This window comes from Leopardus geoffroyi, chromosome A1 (genome assembly GCF_018350155.1).
Source record: "Leopardus geoffroyi isolate Oge1 chromosome A1, O.geoffroyi_Oge1_pat1.0, whole genome shotgun sequence".
Taxonomy (NCBI): Eukaryota; Metazoa; Chordata; class Mammalia; order Carnivora; family Felidae; genus Leopardus; species Leopardus geoffroyi.
The window spans coordinates 70,481,478-70,506,659 of NC_059326.1; the positions used below are offsets into that span (position 1 = coordinate 70,481,478).

At 42.8% G+C, this 25,182-nt stretch overlaps 1 long non-coding RNA gene across 2 annotated transcripts in view; it reads right to left on the reverse strand.

The window, feature by feature from the left end:
• Positions 1-21,285, reverse strand: part of LOC123580334 — a 40,077-nt gene extending 18,792 nt beyond the window's left edge. The window contains exons 1-3 of one of the 2 annotated variants that reach the window (XR_006703256.1): positions 21,156-21,285; positions 9,132-9,254; positions 4,746-4,856 (exon numbers count right to left, since the gene is read on the reverse strand). This is a non-coding gene — a long non-coding RNA (uncharacterized LOC123580334). Of the gene's footprint in view, positions 1-4,745; positions 4,857-9,131; positions 9,255-21,155 lie in introns of those variants that run through there. The other variant, XR_006703257.1, reaches the window with a different exon arrangement.
• Between the last annotated feature and the right edge of the window lie 3,897 nt (positions 21,286-25,182).

The window sequence follows — 25,182 nt, forward strand, 5'->3', positions numbered from 1 at the left end:
CTCTGAGCTGTCAGCACAGAGCCCGACGCGGGGCTTGAACTCACAAACCATGAGATCATGACCCCAGCTGAAGTCTGACGCTTAACCAACTAAGCCACACAGGCGCCCCCCCAACCCATATTTTAAAACATAATACTGTATTATGTATGGTCTTCTGCATCTTGATTTTTACAACTTAATAATATTTCTAGGAAATTTTCTCTTATCAATACCAAGTCATTTTGTTTTATTCTTTTTCCCTGTTGCATAGTATTGCACTCCATGGTTGTTCTAGAACTTACTTAACCAGCTCTCTGCCAATGGGCATTTGGCTGGTTTTTTGTTGTTGTTGTTGTTACTGCAATATGTATTTACATGTTTAAGCTCATGTGCAAATATATCTGTAAAACGAATTCCTAGATATAGAATTTCCAAGTCAAAGAAAGTAAATGCATATGAAAATTCACTATTACTTTTTAAATTGTCCTCCAAAGAGAATGGACCAATTTGCCTTCCCACTCACATTAGTTGTCTCATCAGCATGAGGATATTATTAAATATTTTGAATTTTTCCAATCTTATAAGTGTTAACAGCATCTCATTAATCCTTGAATTTCATCGTTCTTGTTAGGGTGAGATTGAGCATCTTATCATTTATTCATGAATTATTTATATTTCCTTTATTATAGACTGTTCAAATAATTTGCCTATTTTTCTATTCAAATATTTATTTTTATAATTTTTTTAACATTTATTCATTTTTGAGAGACAGAGAGATAGTGCATGAGCGGGGAAGAGCAGAGAGAGAAGGAGACACAGAATTTGAAGCAGGATCCAGGTTCTGAGCTGTCAGCACACAGCCCGACACAGGGCTCAAACTCATGAACTGCGAGATCATGATCTGAGTCAAAGTTGGAAACTTAACTGACTGAACCACCACGGCATCCCTCAAATATTTATTTTTAAGGGGCACCTGGGTGGCTCAGTCCGTTAAGCGTCCGACTTCGGCTCAGGTCATGATCTCACGGTGCGTGAGTTCCAGCCCTGCGTCGGGCTCTGTGCTGACAGCTCAGAGCCTGGAGCCTGTTTCGGATTCCGTGTCTCCCTCTCTCTCTGACACTCCCCCATTCATGCTCTGTCTCTCCCTGTCTCAAAAATAAATAAACGTTAAAAATTTTTTTTAAATATTTATTTTTAAATAATAAACTGTGTTAACTCTTTATATATTAAGGCACCTAAACTTGGTTTTGTGTATGAGAGAGAGAGGGATTTTTCCTGTTTAGTCATTTGCCGTTGATTTTGTTATGGTATTTTTTTTCTTGCAGAAATGAAAAAATATATTTTTTGGTTGAATCCCTGAAGGAGGTAGAAGACTACTGCAGTTGTCCCAGTAGGAAAGCCAGGTGGCTCGGGCTGACATGATGTTGGTGGACGTGGTGATGAGTGGTAGGTATGAGAATGTAGGAATTGTAAGGCTAGAGCTCGGTTGATGTTGTTCCTGTAAACATGGCAGCAGGGGCGCCATGACGTGGGTAAGGGGAGGGAAAGAGATGTTGCCTCTGAGGCTTTGGCCTCAGGGACTAGGTGGATGGTGGCGCCGCTGACTGAGATGGACGAGATTTTAGGGGGAGCAAGTCTCTAACCTGCTTTGGAGACATGCTTCCACATGCCTGATTTCAGAATGTGATACATATTCAGGTCTTATTCATTCATCTTCTTCTGAGGTTCCTCCCATCAAAGTGAAAAGCTGAGTCAAACTATCCAGTTGGCATGTCTGAAGCAGTCATTACTACGCGGCATATATTCACAGGTAGTGACTTCAAGAGCAAGAGCGCTAACAACACCTGCAGTGTCATCACCTCACCCAGTGTCTGCTCGTCCTCTCTGCTGGGGACTTCAACACACACTATGGGATACACGGAGAAACACTGGCCCATCTCTGTGTCTGGGACTGATTTAAATGAGTTTGACTAGTTTTCCCTGAATTCACAGGTATTTAACCACCGAGTTGAATCAGTTTAGCAACTTGGCTGGTAACCTAATAACAAAAAAACCAGACTGGTTTGTACATGTCCAGAGGGCCGTGGTCTGTGAGCTCAGTTGGTGGGGGCAGGGGGAGAGGGTTAATTTTTTCAGAGACTCTGAAAACATAAAATTCCACATGGATGATTAACATTTCTATGCCACATAATGGGTGTTGGCACACAATGAATGGGAAGAAAATGTTATTGAAAGGGAAAAAAAACTATGTGATAGAATGATCTCCCCTGGAAATTTAAGCCAATCTCAAGGAAATCTGTTTGCATCTGTCTTCTTCATGTATCCCTTTGACAGTAAAATTAGTGCAGAGCATTACTAGCCATGAGGGAGAGCAGCTGCTGGCTAAGAACTTAGTTCAACGACTGAGATGAATTACCAAGCCTACCTGGTCCCCGGTTGTTCTCATGAAACCTATTTTACTTCTGGATATGCAAATCAAATATGCTGATATTTGAAGCGAGATAAAGTATAGGAGTAACCACATTGATTAACATGAGCAGCAAGCCCTACCTTAGGTAGACCAAGCATGTGATCCCCTGAAAGTTATAATGCAGGGGGGAAGGGGACCTCACATGGCTGAGAGCCCAGCTGATATCTGATTGCATCTGCATGAGACAACTTCCAGTTGAGCTCAAACCACAGGGCTGTGGATGGCTCCTCATGTAGCAATAGCGACTGAAACATCTGCCATGCAGGTGACATAGGGGGTCAGAGAAAGTAACAAACACACATTGAGCATAAGACTCTCCAGAAGACCAGAGTACAGGAGTACGTATGCAGTTGAGATGGAAGAAAGGACAGTTCAATAACAGTTCAAGGTAGCACATGACTCCCAAATATAGGTGTTCAGGGCACAAAGAAGTAAGTGAAAGCTGAGAGTTTTCGTGCAGGAAGAGGGACTAGAAGTGTGAATTAAGAAGGGGGAGTACACGCAGGCAGCCTGAAGAGTAGAGAGCATGGATATAGGTATGGTTTTAGAAATGTGCCTAATGCTCAAAGATCAAACAGCTTGATGTGACTGGAAGACAGAATTTTTTTATACATTTTTTTCAATGTTTATTTATTTTTGAGAGAGAGTGAGACACAGAGAGGGGGAGGAGCAGAGAGAGAGAGAGACACAGAATCTGAAGCAGATTCCAGGCTCTGAGCTGTCAGCACAGAGCCCAATGTGGGGCTCGAACTCACAAACTGTGAGATCATGACTTGAGCCAAAGTCAGACGCATAACCAACTGAGCCACTCAGGCATCCCGGAACACAGAATTTATGTATGTGTGCAACAGGTGATGACGTTGGAGATGGACCTTGAATAACAGGCTGTCTTTGAAGAGAAAGGTGAGCGCAAGAGTATTAGGTTGAGGAGATTCTGTGTTTAGGTGAGTGGGAGACCAAGGCGTGAAGGTCTCCAAGGAAAACACCCCTAAACAATACTTTGTAGAGAGACTATAATCCTTTAAATCAGTCATTAATTACTTTTTTAAAAATCCAATTTCCTCAAAAACAACTCCACACTGGGTAGGAAAAGGAAGGAGAGCCATTCAAGGAAGGAGAATCACTTAAGATTAGCTTTGTTAAGGAGGATGGCAATAATCTTGAGGGTTTCATCCTAAAGGAGAAAATTGGGGGTCAAAGGAATCTAATTGGAGCTGAGATCACTGATACCAGATAGTAGGACAGGACCATTCTCATTATTTCCATTACTGTTGAAGCCACTGTCAGGAAGGAGCCACACCCTTCTTAGCCCATACACCAAATTTATGTTTTTGCAGATGTGTCACCGGGTTGGGGGGGGGGGGGGGTTCCGGAAGAAGATGCTGAGATGGAGTTCAGAGGGCAAGATGTTTATGACACCTACTCTAAGGAGAGAAGATCGGGTTAGGCAGAAAGGAAAGAAGTTGAAATGCAGTGTAGACCCATCAAAACCTTGGCCAACCTGGCGGGTGGCTTTGGAGTGAATTTAGGGTTGTCTTGCATTGAGCTGAAATGAGTGGGCCTTTATTCTCACATTGCTCATCACTGGCTGTGCGCTGCCCAGGAAGGATGTGACCTCAGGTGAAGGGAGGTGACCCTCTGCATTTGAGACAGAGTCAAACAGCTGCTTGCTGACTCTGCTCCCCACATCTGGGCATCAAGCCCTTCCTTGAAGTGGTACAAGGAGGATCTGACTCTCCGTGGCTAGCACAAAGGGGTAACCAAGCTCAAAGTCACATTAATGAGAATATACTTTTCTTTCATGAACCTAATAAAATTAGTAATATTGCAGGATTGCTGAGCGAGACAGTCAAGAAAGAATTCTTGAGACATTTCACCAGGCAGCTTAGTAAGTTTATTTAAGCAGCATGGAGACAGGACTTACAGGCAGAAAGAGCTGTACCCTGGCTGTGTGAGGCTGGTGGTTACATGCTTAGTGCTCAAGGGGGAGAGAACATGCATGGAGCATTTGATCATAAATGTTTCTTCGAATCTCTACTCCTAAAACTACTTCTGGTGCTTACCATTCAGTTTGAAATTAACTATCGATGAAATTTACAGGTCATCTTGAGACCCTTTAAGGATATAGCAACCAGCACTTATCTGATCCTTATTGAAACTATGCAGGCTACAGGTCAACCTTCTGGGCTGAAGGTGGAGATATTTCTGGTTCTATCCCTCATCAATAAGACCAATGCTTACTTCGGTCAGTGTGTCTGCTTATTTACTTTAAAAAAGGAAATCAGTCTCATTGATCATTGGCAAAAATGGGGTTCCCAATACAAGAGTCTGGAGCCCACCATCCCCATCCCTCTGCAGCCAGAACCTTCCTCTGGATGGCAAGTGGTGGGTCATGAGGCAGACAGTCCTGAAAGAAGGGTAGGGTATAATAAAAATAAGATTTGGTCTTTGTCCCAGGTTTCTGGCACAGAGCTTCAAAAACCTTTAGAATTTTGAGACATATGTCTTTGTTATGTTAATGATGAAACCAGGGTCAGTGGGGGAGCTTGTTAGCTTCAGAATGGGGGACAGTTGCTGGAAAACCCAACCTTATGATTAGAGTGTTAGAACTTTCAACCCTACCTCCAACCACTGGGGAGAGGAGAGAGGCTGGAGATTGAATTTAATCACCAATAGCCAATAATTTAATCAATTGTGCCTGTATAATGAAACCTTGATTTTAAAAACTGAAAACGAAGGTTTAGAGGAGCTTCCTGGATGGTGACCTACTTATGTACCAGTTGGGTGGCATACCCCAACTCTACAGGAACAGAAACTCCTGCACTCTGGACCCCCCAGACCTCACCCTGTAGTTCCCCTTCATCTGGCTGTTCATTTGAATCCTTTATAATAAAATGGTAATTATAACACTTTCTTGAGTTCTGTGGGTTGTTCTAGTGAATTATCAAACACGAGGGGCGCATTGTTAGAACCCCTGAATTTGCAGCGGAGTTGAACAGAAGTTCAAGTGGCCCCCAAGACCTCAAGCTGGTGTCTGAAGGGGAAGCGGTCTCGTAGAACCGAGCCTTTCTTAATGTGTGGGGTCTATGCTAACTCTGGATAGTTAGTGTCAGAAGTGAATTGTAGGACACTCAGATGGTGTTGGCAAACACAACGTGTTGATCAACACGTATCAGGGCACTCTAGCCCCGCCAGGCTGACACAGAAAATTACCCATGACACCTTTCCACACTTCCAGGTCGCACACACCTAAGTGCCAAGTAGACATTTTCAGGGCAGAAAACAGGAAGTGCTGGAAGTCACTGAGGCAGAGAGCTGCCAGTTTACACCTGCCGGAAGCCAGCCGGTTTGTGCTGCAGTGGCTGCAGAGGTCAAAGGGCAGCTGAGATGTCAGACCATGTTCATGAGGTCTGATAACCACATAGTATACTTTCTTCTTCAACGCGGAAGGGAAAAAAAAGGTGTTTGAACCAAAATAAATCGCTCCCTTTGTCTAAATTTACATTTAGAAACTAAAAGGGAGTCCATATACCAACAATTGTTACCTAAAATAAGGAAAAACTATGGATTTTCTAATGATATTTTGGAGGCAAACTAAAACCAACCACTCATTTTTCGTAAAACTAGACTACCTGTAAAAGAACACTGAAATTTTTAACCAGTTAAGATCAGCCATTGGATTTGATGTGGAAAAAAAAAAAATGTGTTTCCCCTCAGCAAATATTCTTCCAAATTGATATGCAGTGGGAAAATAACAAAAGCAAAACCTCTTACTTTAACATTAAACAGCATACATTTCTCCTTTCTTAGAGATTGGGGAAATCCCAGAATTCTTGGGATAGCTCCCTATGACCGAGGAGTGAAACATTTCTAGAAACTCCAAGTGGTGCTAGCCTATGTTGTTGAAACTTTGATACACACCCAGGTTAAATAACTCCTCATCTGTAATTCTTTTTTGAGGGATGGAGGGGATTTATTTAGACTTTTCAGGAAACTCAACCAATTCATTTAAGCAAAGATGTTAAGATTTATGTAACACCATGAGGTTTTTTGGTTTTGTTTTAAAATGTTTATTTATTTTTGAGAGAGAGAGAGCAAGCAGGGAAGGGGCAGAGAGAGAGAGAGAGAGAGAGAGAGAGAGAGAGAGAGAGAGAGAAGAGAGGGAGAGAGAGAATCCCAAGCAGGCTCCACGCTATCAGCGCAGAGCCCAACACATGGGGCTCGAACTTTCGAACTGTGAGATCATGACCTAAGCCAAACTCATGAGTCAGTTGCTTCACCAAAGGAGCCACTCAGGCCCCCCTGTTGGGTTTTTTGTTTGTTTTTAAGGAAGGAGATGATTTAAAAATATTCTGTGCTTGATTCTACTTACATGAGGTACCTAAATAGTCACATTCATAGAGATAGAAAGCTGAGTGGTGGTCACCAGGGATGCCAAGCTGCTCCCTAATGGGAGGGATAATACGGAATTATTGTTTGATGGGTACAGAGTTTGGGCAGATGAACATGTTGGGACGGATGGTGGGGATGACTGCAGAACAATACGGATGTGATTACTGCCACGAAATTCTATACCTAGAAATGGTTCAAACCAGTAAGTTTTATTTTATATATATTTCATTAAATAGAAGAAATATTTTCTGCAGACACTTAGCTACAATGGGTGAGTAAGAGGGTTACGCCACTTCCGTGGCAATGACCAGACAGTGAACTTGGTGATTAGGCCTGACTGGCTATACAAAATCAACAGTTTCAAGGAGTATTGCTGTGGCTTGTCTGATAAAATAGAAATCCATTTTCTGACTTGCTGACAGAATAACTAAGAATGTGATTAAGAGAATGCTTTCAAGGATGAGAGGTCAAAAATGTGGCCTGTGCCCTATGCTAGCAATGGGAAGCATAGGGCAGGAAAAGAATTCTTCTCACAGAGCAGGAATTCACTACATTTTCTCCTTAAAAGCCACTTTTAAAACATAGGATTATCATGATCTAATGAGAAAAAATACTGGGGTTTTTTTTGTTGTTGTTATGGGTACAATCCATTCCTTGATTTTATTAATTGTCCTCCCTTATGTGTTATCATTTAACTAATATCCACTGATTCTTTTAACTATCAATGTACTTTTTTTTTTTTTTTTAAGTAAACTCTACACCCAGCACGGGACATGAACTCACAACCCTGAGATCAAGAGTAAAGTGCTCTACCAACTGAACCAGCCAAGCCCCCACAACCAATGTACTTTAAATCAAAGCCTTTTTTAGACTTTTTTTTAGAAAGTTTATTTATGGGGGGAGGGAGGGGCAGAGAGAGAAAGAGAGAGAGAGAATCCCAAGCAGACTCTGCCCTGTCAGCACAGAGCCCGACGCGGGGTTTGAACCCACGAACCCATAAGATCATGACCTGAGCCAAAATCAAGAGTTGGATGCTCAACTGACTAAGCCACCAGATGCCCCTAAATCAGTCTTTTTTAATTAAAAAAATGTAAAATTCCTAAATATGAGTCTACTTAAATAGGAAAGTTTATATTGTATTTCCTCTGATACTTTACTTAATTTTAATTTTGGAACTTACACATTACAAATCAGTGAATTATGATGTTATACCTAAAGTAGCCAAATATAAAGTAGTTATAAAGTAGCCAAGTAAACTGAAAATAAATATAAGTATTATTTATACAGAAATATCTACATTACAATTACATGATATAATAATACATGAAAAGTTCTTAAGACAGAGTCTAGCACGTAGCTGAGTGTTTTAACTAAAAGTTTTTTGTTGACAAATATTGATATCTTTAATTTGCTTCATTTTAAGTCCATGAAGTATGTAATAACTGCTTAGTGTGTTTTTACTAGGTAAAAGGCATATTATAGGCTGTATGAGGGAACAGAAAGTTGAAGGAGATACATACAACATTGAGAGAATCATCACTTGTTCTGGGGATGGGGAGAAGACAATTAACATAAGTAACGAAGTAACTGACATAAGAAAGGATACCCAAGTGTTATGGAGATTCAGATAGATCAGGGGGAATTTCGCAGAGGACGAGGCATTTTTCCCGGACCTTGAAGAATAGAAGGATTTCCACTGGTGAATGTGAGAGAGGGTGGTGAGGAAGAAGGAGGGAGAGCACAGAGGCAGCGGGGGGAGGAGTGAGCGTAGAAACAGGGTATCGGATGTATTCAGAACACCAGACACGGCAGGAGAGTTCTTGGAGGTCAGCCTGGAGAGGCTGGTTGGGGTCAGAGCACGGAGATCTCAGATTCTGAGAGAAAGGGACCCCTTGAAGCTGCAGGTACACAAAAGAACATGGCTAGAGGAAGTTTTAAGAAGATGAATCTACAAGCATTCTGCTCCTGCTGTGTTGAAAGAAAGGAAAATGATTGGCTCTCATTTCATAGGTGGGCACTGGCTTGCCTTAGCACAGAGCCAACCCTTGGTTTTCAGACTTGAAGTGCACTGTTTTTGCATGCTTTCCAGCACTTTAAGAGATCTTGCCCATACTGCTGTATCTGTATGGATCTGCAGGTGAGGTGCCCTCAGTGGCTCCCGGGTGGGCTTCCTGATGGACTTCTACAAGTGGTTAGTTGCTTAGAGGGATCCACATCCCTCTGTGGCCCTCACAGAGCCCAGGCTGCTGTTGTCCCAGCCCCTGCCCCTGCCCCAAGTCATGCAGCCTACCTCAGTTTTCTGGATGGGGCAAGAAAGGAGTGGGTCTCTCCACACAGCTGAGGGAGCCAGCTCTCACATACTATCACTTTCCCCCCATGGCAGAAGCTGCCATCCAGCTGAGAGAAGTCTCTCCTGAGAGAGAGAGACAGACTTTGTGAGACAAGCAATGTTGGTAAAATAAAACTGTTCCTCTTACCATTTTCAAGAGGGTCCACTCCTGATTTTTTTTTTCCCCTTCAGTGATGTGCTGGAGCTTCTCTGCTAAACTCCCGAAACTCCTGGACTTCCCAAAAAGCAACGTCATGTGTGGGCAACTGTCAAAATTGGTGTTCCTCAGGGGGGGCAGCAGTGGAAAACTCTTATTCCACCATGTTGCTGCCATCACTTTGCAGATCTCCTTTCAAAGAATAAAGATTAATTCTGGGAAGATTTCTTTGTTCATTCACACCTCGCAGAGAATTTTTTTTTAATGCTTATTTATTTTTGAGACAGCACATGCACAAGTCAGGGAGGGGCAAAGAGAGAGGGAGACCGAGGCTCCAAAGCAGGCTCCACACTGACAGCAGGGAGCCTGATGCAGGGCTCAAACTCATGAACCATGAGATTATGACCTGGGACGAAGTCGGATACTCAAACCCAGCCACCCAGGTGCCCTGAGAATTATTTTTTTTATACTTTCTGAGTCTGTAAAATCGAAACAATTCAAGGCATTTTCTTCAGAATCAAAACTCAAATTGATGGATGTCAGTCATATGACGAATAAATTCAATCTTTTGAGGATTGGCTTATACCAGGGTGACTGAGTAGAACTGAATTCCTGTGCTGCTTCTGAAGGAAATTCCAAAAGTGGTGGCCCAAAGAACATTTTTGAAAACAGACAGCATTACTCAAATTCAGTATATGACCTCTTATAGAATCTGCTTTGAGATTCAGTCCTTTTTTTTTTTTTTTTTTGGTTTTTCTCAAATTTAACAAGTTTGTTTTCAAAACAGAGTTTTATTCTTTCACCAAAAGTTTGTACTGGAGGCTGCTAGTGCTCACGGATCTCAAACTAATCCTCTCCTTCCCGGTCACACAGCTAGACTGCGCTTCCCAAGTCCCCGCTGTCTAGAGGTAGCCTATGCAACTCGTCGTGGCCAGCAGAATGTGGTCCCTAATCCATCTTCAGATTTTCTAAGAGTCTCTCTCCCCTTGTCTGTTGGTTGGATGCAGAGAATCTTCTGAGGACTCTCAGGGTCCAGAAGACAAGAGCCACAGAGTCCTTGAGTGACCATGTGGAACAGCCTCCTGGCCCACACCTGCCCATCATGGGTTGCGACTCTTCTGTGCTGAAGCCAGTTAGCTTTGTCGATTACATCTTATGGCAGTGAGCCTCCCCTGACTAATGTCCATCATGCCTCTTAGAATCTGAGGGAGCTCCTGAGACTTTCCAGGTGATATGTATTTTGTATCTGAGCCCTGAATGTCCAGACCACTGGACACACTGCTGTTTTTGGATTTATTTAAGACTAGTGTTGTGTTTCTTTAGCGCCCCAAGCAAGTCACTCCTCTTGATTCAGTTTCTGTTTCACTGTCTGTGAGTGTCATTCAGTCCAACCACCTCTGCCAGAGATTTCTGTGAGGACGGTTTGCTGTTGCCGGGAAGAAGCTTTGACTGTTCAGGGCCCTCTGTTTTACAATTTGTCACCCACCTTCGACAGCTCTGTCAACAGGCCTTAGAGCTTCACTGCCTCCCTGCGAAGTGTCAGAGTCTTTCCCACATTGTCTTGAATGTGCGCTTAGCTATTGTGAGCTGTCAGCACCCAGTAAAGCCTGACCCGTGGTGCCAGAACTTTCGATAACAGAAACAGCCCACTAAGTTCTTAGAGAATGAGAAATCTATTTTAATATCAGCCTCAAGCTCCCTTTTTGTGTCCTCAGGGAGAGATATGTACAAATACATTCTATTTGTGTTGTGGAACGAGTCAGAGTGCGAACTAGTAATTTGACCAAAGTGACCAAGTTCTTGTGTCTTAGGTTCAAAAACCCTCAATAGACATAGTAAGTGAATAAATTTATCTGGCGGCTCAAATCTGCCACATAGGTGTTTTTATGGTTTTGCTACCTATATTTACTGGCTTAGCAATAATGTAAGGTGGATAGAGGTCTGGATATTGTCTTTACATCTCCTGGAGGGGCTTTGACATGAAGACCATGCCTGCTAGATAACCCCGTGTGTAAATGTGGAATGTGATTCTGGCAGTTGTGGCGAATAAAAATGTTCTGTAGTATTATTCAAAGACCATAGTATTTTGCTTCCAACAAAAATGTTTATGATTGTATAAAAATCAGAGCAGCCCATGGGCTTGTATTCTGCCTGAAAAGAAATTATTGAGAACCACTAATCTAATAACCCTGCTGTTTTTTTTTTTAGATTTAATATTCAAACACCTTTGAAGGTGCCTTCATTTAAATTGCTTGTGGCTTTCTTAGAACTACATCCCTTTTGTATGAAAAGCTGAATGACAGCTGTCATAGCCTGAAGTCATTGACGAGATGTTACAGTTCAATCTCCTCCAGTGACAGTCACACACCTAATAATGCATAGAACTGGGGACAATGCTAAGCATTCTGAGCATACAATTTTAAGATGCCTCTGAAGGAAGAGAGATGATTGCTGATATTCACAAATATGGGGGGAAACCATCCCTCTGAGGATTAAATTGATGCTAGGAGAACATGATCCGTACAAATGATCCTCACAGACTATGCAGTGCTGTATTAAATGATTATCATTGTTTCTTTTACTGCAAATGTTTACTGTGCATCTATAATGCACCAGGTACTGTGCCTAGACATTTGGATGCATCAGCAAGCAGTTCAAAGCCCATGACATATATACCTGAGTGCCGGACAGACAGTATAGGACAGATTTCTAATATAAGGTCTGGAGGTAACTGATGATGTGTTGATATAAAATAAAGCAAGGTCAGTATAGAGAGAGTTACAGGTAATGATATTTGCCTCGTATGGTCAGGGAAGGCCTCTCTGAGGAGGTGACATTGATGGGAACCCCGGGAGATGGGAAGGAGTGAGCCATGTGGAGATATGAAAGAAGAGGGTGAGGATGGGAACTTGGGAGTGTTCAGCATCCATGGTTGTGTTATTCATAGCCATTGACTTGGATGAGATTATCTAGAGAGAGAATATTGAGAGAAATTTAGACAGACAAGAGGAGAGGGGTACTCCCGGGTCACTCCATCAGTTAGAGAGTGCAGAGAGGAAGAAGAGCCAGCAGTGAAGACCAAGAAGCAATGAGTCGGGTGGAAGGAAGATGGGGAGTGTGTGATGTCCTGAAGCCAAGTGAAGAAGTGTTTTCAGAAAGAAGCTTGAGCTGGTGGTTATCATACAGAAACAAATATTATAATTAAATTCCCATCTCACTTAACCTACAAAAATAGGTTCCACTTGGACTAAAGATCTACATGTTCGGACCTGGGTGGCTAAGTCAGTTAAATGTCTCTTTTTTTTTTAATTTTTTTTTTAATGTTTATTTTTGAGAGAGAGAGAGAGGCAGACTGCAAGTGGTGGAGGGGCAGAGAAAGAGAGGGAGACACAGAATCCAGAAACAGGATCCAGGCTCAAGCTGTCAGCACAGAGATTGACACGGGGTTCGAACCCACAAACTATGAGATCGTGACCTGAGCCGGTCGCTCAACCGACTGAGCCATCCAGGCACCCCTTAAATGTCTGACTCTTGATCTCAGCTCAAGTCTTGATCTCAGGGTCGGGAGTTCAAGCCATGCTGGGCATGGAGCCTACTTTAAAAAAAAAAAAAAAGACCTACATGTGAAGCGCAAACCTTAAAAATTTTTTGAAGGAAGTATAGGCAAATAATTTTATGACCTCAGCAATGAAAGAATGTCTTTTTAAAAAAGACATAAAGAGCACATACCATGGAGGAGGAAAATGAATAAATTTTACATTTCTATTCATTGAAAACCAATATTAAAAAGTAAAAAGACAAATTATGAACTGGGAGGAGATATTTGCAATGTATATAAGGACCAAAAAGCCTCTTAATAATTCAGAATGTATTTTTAAAAACTCCTACAGATTACTAAGACAATGACACATAACCCAATAGAAAAATGGGCAGATGACATAAATAGGCATTTTTTATTAGAAGAAGGCTCAATGGACAATAAACATATGAAAAGATGTTCAACTTCATTAGTAATGTAGAAAAATGCAAATTTTAATCTGCAAAAGATATCATTTTATACCCCAGACTGGCATAACTTTTAAAATCTAATGATACCAAGTATTAACAAGGATATAGAAAACGGGAAATATTATTTACTGGTGGGAGTGTAAATTGGTAATACTTTGGGGCAGTTTTGAAGCAATTTGGTATTTTCTAATAAATTTGAAGATGCACATTCCCTATGGCCCAGCAGCGTTTCTCTAGAGAAACTGTTTTCCATGTGCACCAGAAATCATAAAGAAGAATGCATCATACCAGTTATGTTTGTGATAGCAAACAAATATAATAAAATAAAGTGGAAATAACATTAATGGCATTAACAAGAAAATAGATCGATTCTGGCAAGGTCATTGTGGTAGCCAGCTTGTAGGGCACCTCCAATATCTCTTCCTGGTATTCATGTACTCTTTGTGGTTCCCTCCTACACTGACCAGAGTTGACCTATATAACCAATGGGATATTTCAGAAATGATGGTGTGTGGCTTCTAAGACCACGTCATAAGAGTCACTGTGACTTCTCTCTTGCTTTCCTGGTTCGTTCTCTCTGGAGGAAGCCAGCTGCTTTGTTACAAGGATACTCCAGCAGCCCTATGGAGATATCCACACAGCTAGGAGCTGAGGCCTCTTAGTGACAACCAGCACCAACTCTAAGTCTTGTGAGTGAGCCATCTTGGAAGTGAATTCTCCAGCCCATGTCGAGCCTCTAGATAACTACATACCTAGCCAATATCTTGACTGCAACCTCATGAGAGACCCTGTACTAAAGCCACCCAGCTAAGAGTCTCCTAAGCTCCTGACCTACAGAAACTGTTCATTATTCTTTTGAGCTGCTAAATTTTAGAGTAATTTGTCACATAGCAATAGATAACTGATACAGCGCTGGAACACGGCATGGCAGGTGTAAACAAGCGATGCTTACAAGTAGCGTCATGAATAAATCTCATAAAAACAATGTTGACAGAAAAAAGCTAATCACAAAAATACGTGCACTATTAATGTAGATTTTATAAAACTAATACTAATACATTATTAGAGATATACACATGTAGGATAGCAAGGGAATAAAAAACCCAAAAGGAGAGTGGTGATGTCCAGGGAGTAGGAAGGGACAAGCAATCAGAGAAAGACACACCAGGGAGGGGGGCTGGGCTAAAAGGGTAAGGGGCATTAAGGAATCTACTCCTGAAATCACTGTTGCACTATATGCTAACTAACTTGGATGTAAATTAAAAAAAAAGAAAACTAAAAAAATATTTTTAAATGTAAATGATGGGTAGTAAGAGATAAATTACATCTAATAAAACTTGGGTCAAATAAAATTATTGCTGGATCCATGAAAAAAAAAAGAGAAAGACACGTGGAGCTTCTAGTGGAAATGTTCTACTTTGGAAGCTGACTGATGGGTACACTGGTGTGTATTATAGTAATCATATTTTCTGAATGCAAGGAAAGTGTCATGATAATTATTTTTTTATTTTTATTTTTTATTTTTTTTTAGCACAAGTGTTTTTTTAATATTTTATTTATTTTTGAGAGAGAGAGAGAGAGACAGAGTATGAGTGGGACAGGGGAAGAGAGAGAGGGAGACACAGAATCCGAAGCAGGCCCCAGGCTCTGAACTGTCAGCACAGAGACCGATGCCAGGCTTGTAACTCACCAGCCGTGAGATCATGACCTGAGCCAAAGTTGGATGCTCAACCGACTGAGCCACCCAGGTGCCCCGTTTTGTTTTTTTTTTAAAGAAGATGGGAGTGAATGTCCAACGTTGCTAAGAGGTCAACTGTGCTAAGGACAAAGGACTGACCATTGGATCTTGCCAGGTATGTGTCACTAATGACTCGCCTGAGCACAATTCCAGTGAGTCGTGGGTCAAAAGCCTGCCTGGAATGGATTGGAATGAAGAGAGGACGGGAGGTGAGGAAATGTGCACAGCAAGGGCCAGCCTGAGATTCTTCATCATGGGGAACAGAAAATAGTGGGAAAGCAGGAAAAGAATAAAAAGGTATATATTCTTGAGCAAAACATTTTTAAAGTATCTAATAAGAAGTGAAAATAGTTCTTTCAGGAGAGACTATTAAGAACCACATCTATTCTTGCATAGTTGACAGACAAGGAGATACAATTCAAAAGGGAAGGAGCTGGTCTTAGATGAGAGTGTGAGAATTGTATATTCATATTATTGATGCAATAACAGTACTACCAAGGCTGGGTGGGTGGTGGTCTTCATGCAAGAGAGCAGAGCACACAGACATACGTGACCTTTTTTTTTAATGTTTTTTTTTTTTTTTAGTTTATTTATTTATGTATTTTGAGAGAGACAGAGTGAGCGGAGGATGGGCAGAGAGGGGGGAGGAGAGAGAGAGAATCCCATGCAGGCTTCATGCTCAGTATGGAGCCCGACTCAGGCCTTGAACCCACAAAACCGTGAGATCATGACCTGAGCTGAAATCAAGAGTCAGACGCTCAACCAACTGAAGCACGCAGGTGCCCCTAGAGTTTATTTCTAAGACAGACTATTTACATTCCTGGTATTTCCTGTGTTTAGTTACCTGTTCATCTCTGCTGGCACCCACCAACGTCTTGCTAGGTCCAGCCTATCTCTGCAGTAACGGAATCCAACCTTACTGGGCACAAACCCAAACTATGTGCCGTGCACTAGATAAAGTCACCTGACAAAGTGAGAGACCCCCCCCCCCCCCACGAGTTAGACCTAGATCAGCCCCGGTGATGCACCAGCTTCTGATTCTAGGACTAACTTCTGGAGGCATTGGTCCTTCCTTCCATAGGGGATGGGAGGTCCAAATAGGAGACGATACAGAATGTGAAAGTTGACAGAAGCAAAGGAGGTCCCAACTAGGAAAAACTGGTGAGAAAAGGAAGGTCTGAGAAAACATATCCAAAGAAGGAAATGAGAAATGCTGCTGAAAACAGCAGTTACAGGAAACAGAGCCCAGAGGAAATTCAGGAAGGGAGCGCATTGCTCATCTAAGTAGAATGAACACTATACTAATGGCATTAGGTGTGTGAAATTATACACTGGCTGACTGAGTCTTTTATTTTTATTTTTTAAGTTTATTTGTATGTATGTATGCATGTATGTATGTAATCTCTATACCCAACACAGGGCTCGAACTCACACCCCGGAGATCAAGAGTTACATTCTCTTTTGACTGAGCCAACCAGGCACCCCTGGATCTTTCATGTTTAATATCTAATCCACTGTACTTAAATCTAGCTGGTAGGGGCACCTGGGTGGCTCAGTCGGTTAAGCATCCGACTTCGGCTCAGGTCATGATCTCATGGTTCATGAGTTCGACATGTGCTGACAGCTCAGAGCCTGGAGCCCACTTCGCATTCTGTGTCTCCCTCTCTCTCTCTGCCCCTCCCCGACTTGTGCTCTGTCTCTGTCTCTCTCAAAAATAAATAAACATTAAAAAATTTTTTTTAAAAATCTAGCTGGTAGGTAAGTAGCTTCTTCTAAGTGGTTCTTCAAGAACCACTCCCTAAAACAAACCATGCTACATTTTCCAAACCAGTTTTGGGGGGCACTTGAGATATTTGCTGGTTTTATGATACTTCAAAAGGATTGTCTTATTATAGTTCTTGCAATTGGATCTTTTATCACTGCTGTTTCAAATTCATCTGACCAGAATCCGCTCCAGTGTCCTAAAAGGAAACAAGGTCAGTCTGTGTGAAAATTTTTGTTCTAAACATTTCAAAGTTTCTATTCTTGTTCCGTCAGTGGGGAGTTGAAGTGTGGGGACGTGTGGGCTGGGTTTTTTTTTTTTTTTTTTTATTCATTTCATAGGTCAGAAACTGTAGTATTTTCTGCCTCTGAGCCAAGGGAGGAAAGAAAAATGTGACACGAGTTTGGCCCCCGCTACCTCCACTGAGTGGCAGGGTCACTTAATGGCACCAAAGTGTATCTGGTCATGTTCCTTTAAAGTGTCCTCTGGTCGTGATTTTTTTGGAATGGAGACGAGGCAAATATGGACAGGGATGAGGGTGGTAACGGTGTCCTCAGGGCAGAGAAAGTTCTGAGAGCAGAATTCCCAGCAGAAAACCGGACTGGACAGCTTTGCCATAGCCCAGCTTGCAGCAGGGCAAAAGCACCCCTCCGTGAATTCAGGTTAATTGCTGCTAAAATTATACTGGATTTTTTCTTTCCTTCTTCTTTTTTTTTTTTTTTTTTTTTTTTTTTTTTTTTTTTTTGTACTCTTTATTGTCACAAGAAAAAAATCTAGGAAATTTTATAAAAACACATTCTGTCAAAAAAGGAAGTTCTTTGCACTTGTCCTCAGCAAATCTTTAGGGCAGTGAGTTTTCTCCACTAGCAGACTCAGACCTACGCAGTTTCTGAACCAATATTTATGAGGGCAGGAGTACATCTGTGTATCTTTCCTCACTCCCAACATCATCACCAGCAGGTTGAGTCAAGAAGGTGTTGGTCTTTTAAAGGCCTGCTCCCTCCTGGGTGGAGTATGGGCCCTGTTACAGGCTACATTGTGTTCCCTCAAAATGTTTGGGTTGAAGCTCTACCTTCCAGGGCTCAGAATGTGGCTGTATTTGGAGACAGGGCTTTTAAAGATGTAATTAAGTCTGAATAAGGTCATGAAGGTAGGTCCTAATCCCAAAAAGATTTGAGTCTTTGTAAGAACAGGAGATTATGACACAGGCACACACAGGGGAAGGCCACGTCAAGATACAGGGAGAAAACAGTCATTGACAAACCAAGGAGGGAGGCCCCAGAAGAAACCAATCCTACTGTCCTCTTAATCTTTGGCTTCCAGCTTCCAGAACTGGGAGGAAATAAATTTTTGTTGTTTCACATCACCTAGTCTGTGGTACTTTGCTACGGTGGCCCTAACAAACAGAGACAAACTCCACACACTCATTCCCACCAAATACCAGCTCTTCTCTCCTCCTCATTCAACAAGCCAGTGTGAGTCGACCGCGGCCAGGATGGCTCTCTGTCCTGCACCCATCCCTTATACTAGGACTTGGCATACTTTGCCTGGAGAGGGCCAGAGAGGAGCTATTTTAGACTTGGAATGCCAAGAGGCAAAAGAGAGAGAAGATGATGTAGTTGCTAATATAAATGTAAAATGTTACACTTACACTTGTACACAAATGTTCATAGCAGCGATAGTCCCAACAGCCAAAAGGTGAAAACAACCCAAAGGTTCATCAATATTCATCAATAAGACAAATGGATAAACAAAATGTGGTACACAATGGACTAGTATTCAGCCTTCCTTAAGAGGAAGGAAATTCTGACATATGCTACAACACGGATAAATCTTGAAAATATTACGCTAAGGCCACAATAAGCCATAAGCTTATTATGTCATAAGCCAGACACAAAAAGACAAATATTGTGTCATTCCACTTCTATGAGGTACTTAAGATAGGCAAATTTGTAGACAGACAGTAGAGCAGTGGTTACTAGGGGCTGGAGGGAGAAGGAAATGGAGAGTTAGTGTTTAATGGGTATAAGAGTTTCTGTTGAGGATAATGAAAAGGTTCCAGAAATGCAGAGTAGTATTTGTTACACAGCATTGTGAACATACTTAATGTCACTGAACTGTACACATAAAAATAGTTAAACTGTGAATTTCATGTTAGGTATAGTTTACTACCACCACTACAACAACAAAAAAAGGTTATTCCCCTTCCCCCAAATGTAACGATTTAAAAATATTAAATACAGGGGCACCTGGATGGCTCAGTCGGTTAAGCTCCTGACTTCAGATCAGGTTTTGATCTCATGGTTCATGGGGCGGACAGCTCAGAGCCTGGAGCCTGCTTCAGATTCTGTGTCTCCCTCTCTCTCTGCCCTTCCCCCATTCACACTTGCTCTCTCTCTCTCTCTCTCTCTCTCTCTCAAAAATTAAAAAAAAAAAAAACATGAATAAAAATATTAAATACAAGGCTAAGGGTGGGGTGCCTGTGGATCGGAGGGGAGGCAGACTGGCCCCCAGATCATAGCGTGACTACTCCTGCCCTAACCTGTTCAGCTGGTGTCTCACCTCTATTCTCTATTTCTTGATGGTAAGCAAGAGGTCTGCTCTAAACAGACAGATCACCAGTAGCTGTCAACATCTGGATTCCCCAGTGTGAGGTGCTCTGGGTCATGGTTTTACTTTTCTCCATCACCCTGTGTTGCTGAATGCATGAAGACATCTCTGGATGCTTTAGGGCTTCGTCCACTAAAGCTATGGATGGAGATGTGTGAAGTCTTTGCTTGGGAAATGAGTCCTCCATGGAAGATGCAAACAAATTAAAAAGCATCATTCTGGTTTTATTATAATGGGACCACACTTAATATCCAAAATGAGAAAACAAAGCTGAAGTCATTGCTTACATAACAAGGGAGAGCTATGCTGGCTAGACTCTGTCTCCCTGTGCAGAATACAGTGTTGACTTACAATGGGTTTTGGGAACATGAGTCAGGGATTGGGACACTTTCAGAGGCGTAAGTGGATTAACATCATCCGGAGAAGTGTGGTCACTGGCTGAGTTATTATTGATTGGTTGGCACTCGGTGTGTTTATTAAAGTGAGTCCATCTCTGACTGACTTATTTTCAAAAGACAGGGGTTGAACTAATTGGTCAGCTTGTAAATGCATGTTCACCGAGGCAAGTTGTCATTGATCGATCGAGTGGATATAACACCAGTTCTGATGGCTACTTGTTACCATGCCTGCAGAACAATCAGGTTTTCCCTAGGTTGGTAGGAACTTTTAAATTCTCATGTTTAATCTGTGTCACTGTCTTTCCGGCCATTAAATATCTTTGTTATCCTCCATGGCAAATACTGCCAGTTGCCTACCTAATAGCCATTCTCCCCTCCTGCCTTACTAATAGAGCCCTGTTTTAGTTCACGGTAGCAGTGTTCCCAGACAAACTTGCATATTAGGTGGACGATGTGACACAGTCCTAACCAGTGAGATGTGAGCAGAATCATTGGGCGCTGCTTTCAGCGAGATGTGAGCAGTGAGATGTGAGCAGAATCATTGGGCGACCTTCAAAGGAAAGCAGAATCAGTAGGTATGCCCCTTTTCTCCTTCCTGCCTGGAAGGAAGACAAATGTCTGAGGGGTAGAAGCCATCTTGGCTCCATGGAAACCAAAGTGACACCCTAATGATGGCAGAGAGAAAGAGAGAAAGAGATCCTGAACGTGGTGAAGCTATCATATCAGCTCTGGACTTGCAGCTGTGCAAAAAAAAACAAAATGAAAATCAAAAACAAAACCCAAACCTCTATTTGGTAGCTACCGTGAGCTGAATTTTCTGTTGTGTGTAGCCAAGCCTATTTCCAATTGATAAGCCTGCCGTTCTGGGTTTTTTTGATCTGTCCCCTCACAATCATACCAATGGCACCCGTGCATACTCATTGCACAGCAGAGTTCTCAGCCCACCACGGGATACACTGTCAATATATAATTGTCGAATGTGCAATTCCCAAAGGAAGTTTTTTGTGCCTTGTGATAGGAAGCAATAAGTACAACACGTCATCTACGAAGTAATCTTGCCAAAAAGATTTAAAGTGAATCTGATCATGAAGAAACTATTCAACAAATTCAGCCTAGGAGACAATCTAAAACAACTCACCTGAACTCTTCCAGAAAGTTCCAGGAGACAAAACAATAAACAATAAGGTGGGGGATTATTCTGGATTTAAAAAGACCAGACAACATCGCAACCAAATGCAATGTGTGGAACCTCAGCTGAATCCTGGATCCAACAACAAAAGATATCGGGGTCACCCAAGATACCTGGACTTACCTGCCTGAAATCCTGAAGGCACCCAATAGTGGCCTGTGTGGTGTAGAAAAGGCATTTCTCAAGGGATAGATACCCCATGCACAATCCCATGCAGACCACTCAGATCAAGAGAGAAGCTTGGAGAGCTGTTGGTTTGAAAACACTTTGTATGGCTGGGATATAAAAATCCAGGAGGTTTTGTGGGGGTTTTTTTGTTTGTTTTTGTTTTTTTTTTTAAGTTTTGTTTGTGCAAGTAATCTCTACACCCCTTGTGCTGCTCAAACTCAGGACACCAAGATCAATACTAGCATGCTCCTTGGACTGAGCCTGCCAGGCACCCCAATCCAGCAGTTTTCTTTACAGTTCCAAGGATCAATACAACCAGAGAGGCTTAAGAAAACTCTAAAATCTATCAGAGAGGTTCCTGCAGGGAGTGATGGAACCTTGTGACCAACCTAGGACAATCCACCCACAAGCCTCAGGGGCGGACAGGGCTGTTCCTGGGAGGTGAGGACCTGGGGAGCCTCATCAGGCATGCAGCCTAACTCAGCCACTTGCCGTACACAGCCAGTGTGGTGTCAGGGCCGAAAGGAGGGGCGTGCGCTGCCCGGATCTCTACACCGCACAGGAAGCATAAAATTACTGCTGTGAAATGACTTGTCACCCAGGGCGAGAGAAACCGGTGCTCGGACCCGGACCCGAGCACAGTGTTGGTGAGACAAGGGGAGACCAGAGTCCACTAGGGGGCGGTAGAGTGCAGCGATGAGGGCACAGGCTCTGTCTAGGAGCCCTGGATCAGTCCTGGCTTCTCCACTCAGCAGTTAGGTGACCTAAAGCTAGTCACCTCTCTGAGCTTTCGTTTCCTCATCAGTAATATGGGGATGAAAACAGAGTGTGTTCTGGTTAACACATGTGGCATATTGTAAATGCTGGGTTAATATTAGCTAGAATTATCATCCACTGATAGAGGGGGGAGGGCTGCCTCTGCACCTGTGCATCTCAGGGTATGTGTACAGCAGGGCAAATGGGGACGCAGGCTCACTGGAACTTCCGGGCGAGGCCTGGAAACTGCTGCTCACGAAGTTGAGTTGAGGAATGAATCACCAAGTAGAGACATGTGACACACCAGGCCAAGGACCACCTACCCATTCCTTCCAGCTGTAACCTTGTTTTCGGTCTTTCGAAAAAAGATTTCACTGTGGTAAAATACACATAATATAAAATTCACCATCTTCATCATGTTTAAGTGTACATTTGGTGGCATAAAGTACATTCATCACCAACATCCATCTGCATTTTTCTTTCTTTTTTTTTTAAGTTTATTTATTTTGAAAGAGAGAGAGAGAATGAAAGAGAGTGACAGCACAATCCAGGGGAAGGGCAGAGAGAGAGAGGGAGAGAGAAGGAGAATCCCAAGCAGGCTCTGCACTGTCAGCACGGAGCCTGATGCTGGGCTTGAACTCAAGAACCCATGAGAGTTGGAGGCTTAACTGACTGAACCACCCAGGCGCCCTCCCACAGAACTGAAACGCTGTACCCATTCGACAATAGTTTCCCATTTCCCCTCCGTGTTGTCCCTGGCAACCGCATTCTATTTTCTGTCTCTATAAATTTGACTACTCTAGGGACCTCATATAAACAGAATCATACAGTATTTGTCTTTTTTTAATGACTGGCTTATATAATGTCCTCATGGTTCATTCATGTTGTAGCATGTGTCAGAATTTCCTTCATTTTTTTTTTTTATTTTTTATTTTTCAATGTTTATTTATTTTTGGGACAGAGAGAGACAGAGCATGAACGGGGGAGGAGCAGAGAGAGAGGGAGACACAGAATCTGAAACAGGCTCCAGGCTCTGAGCCATCAGCCCAGAGCCCGACGCGGGGCTCGAACTCACGGACCGCAAGATCGTGACCCGGCTGAAGTCGGACGCTTAACCGACTGCGCCACCCAGGCGCCCCAGAATTTCCTTCATTTTTAAGGCTGAATAATAGCCCATGACATGTATATACCACATTTTGTTTATCCACTTGCTGGGTTGATTGAGTAAACTTTTGGTTCCTTTTGAACCAGATGATCCATCAGGACTTTTCTGGGAGAAGTTTAACAACCAAGGGAATCCGTGGCTGACCCCTGGGAAGAGAAGAATCTCCAATATGGAAAAAGGCCTAGGAGAACAAGAAACGATTTGCAGGCAAGGGAGGAAAGAAATTCAGCCAGTGTCCAGATCCACGGGTGTATACACTCCCTAAATGTCATTCACATGGTTGAGAGGTGGCCCATGACGGTCATTGCCTCTCAGTTCCAAACCCGTGCCTCTCAACGTGGCTTCGTGATGCTAGGCTGAGACCCTGCACACCACACATTGGGCTCTACCAATTAGAGGTGCTACAGGAAGGCTTCAAGACTAGAGGGAGAAGGAGGGCCCTGTGACCTTCTTTCTGCTTGTGATTCCTCTGAGCAACACCCCAACAAATGTCTCTTCACCCAGAAGGGGCAGTGCCTTCCTGTAAGAGCAGCCGAATCCGGTTTCCAGGGGCTCCAACATTTGCAGACACAGTTTTATTGCTCCCCACCATCACCAACCAGCCAGTACACCCTCCTCTGAAGGCTGGGAGCACCCCTCTAAGTGGTAAGGTTTTAATCACTCCAACCTCTTTCCTTTGTTTGTGTAGCCTGAGAGGTGAGGTGGTAGCCGCCTCCTCTGTGATATCTTGGAGTTGTCCTGGAGTAGTTATCAATTCTATATTCAACTCTCTCTTTCCAAGTTTTTGCTGTGGTTTTGTCTTCTGACTGGATTGCAACCAATGCACCCCTCCCCGCCAACCACGATTTCAAAACTTTAGTGCCTTCCAGCACTGTGTCTCCAGAGCCTCCCTCTAGAAAGGGTGACCTGGCCTCCTGTTTAATCCGGAAAATTAAAGCTGGTTAGGTGACCTCAAACATGCCGCCCCCCTAACACCAACCAATCTGTAAAAATTTCTGGAGCCAATTTCCTCTTCTCCAGTCTCAGAGGATAAGGCATTTTCTTTCTGCTTAATTCCAAATCTTCTATAGGTGCTTTTCAGCCCAACCCCTCCGATGTCCCCTATTCTCTCAATTCTTAATATGTTCTTTTCTAGGGACGGGTGAAAGGGTTGACAGGTACTCTTTTCCTCTCTCTTGTTAACCACATCCATATTTCCCCTAGAGCATGTCCACCCAGGTCTGAATTCCTGGGAAAGCTCTGCATTTCTAGAATCTAGCACAGTGCCTGGCAGGGAGGAGGCACGGGGATGACATTCAGTAAGTGTTTGCTAAATGGGTATAGCAGACAGAGGGGTTATTCTTTACCGCTTGCTGAAGGCATCAATGACTGGGTGGGATTCTGTGGTTAGCAGAGCTCATGGCACACCCCGGGGACCATGCGGTCCTTGGACCACCTGCACCAGAGTCACTTGGGAGCTTTATAAAAATGCTGACTCAAAACCCACATTGATTAAGGTACATCAAAGGGACACAGGAGCCAACTGAACCAGCCCCCAGGGGCCAACGCTGAAATAATTTGAGCAACAAAACAAATAAAGTAGTATTGGGTTATAACCTGAAGTATAAAATAAATGTCCATGAGTCTATACCGATATAAACAAATGGTTGAATACATAAATGTGGGAGAAAAGACAAATTTCCCATGCAGAAGAATTCCAAGTAATTTATACACATACTACGTCCTCAGAGAGGTGGAACAGAACTTCCTGCTCAAGTGTGGGCTGCCCATAGTGACTTCCTTCCAAAAAGGAGAGTATGGAAGGAGTGGCGGGTACATCTATAGCAAATGAAGCCTGACTGATACGACCTCAACCAGGTGATCAAGGTCAAGAAGAGCAGTAATGAGTCAGGCTGATAGTGTGTATACTTGACATTGTGTGATGAAAATAGGACTTTTACCTTTGTGGTATTTTCCCCAACAATCCATGACCTCAATCTTATCATGAGAAAAACACCACACAAGTTCTAATAAAGGTATAATACCCCACAAACTTCTTGACCAGTAGTCCTCAAAACTGTC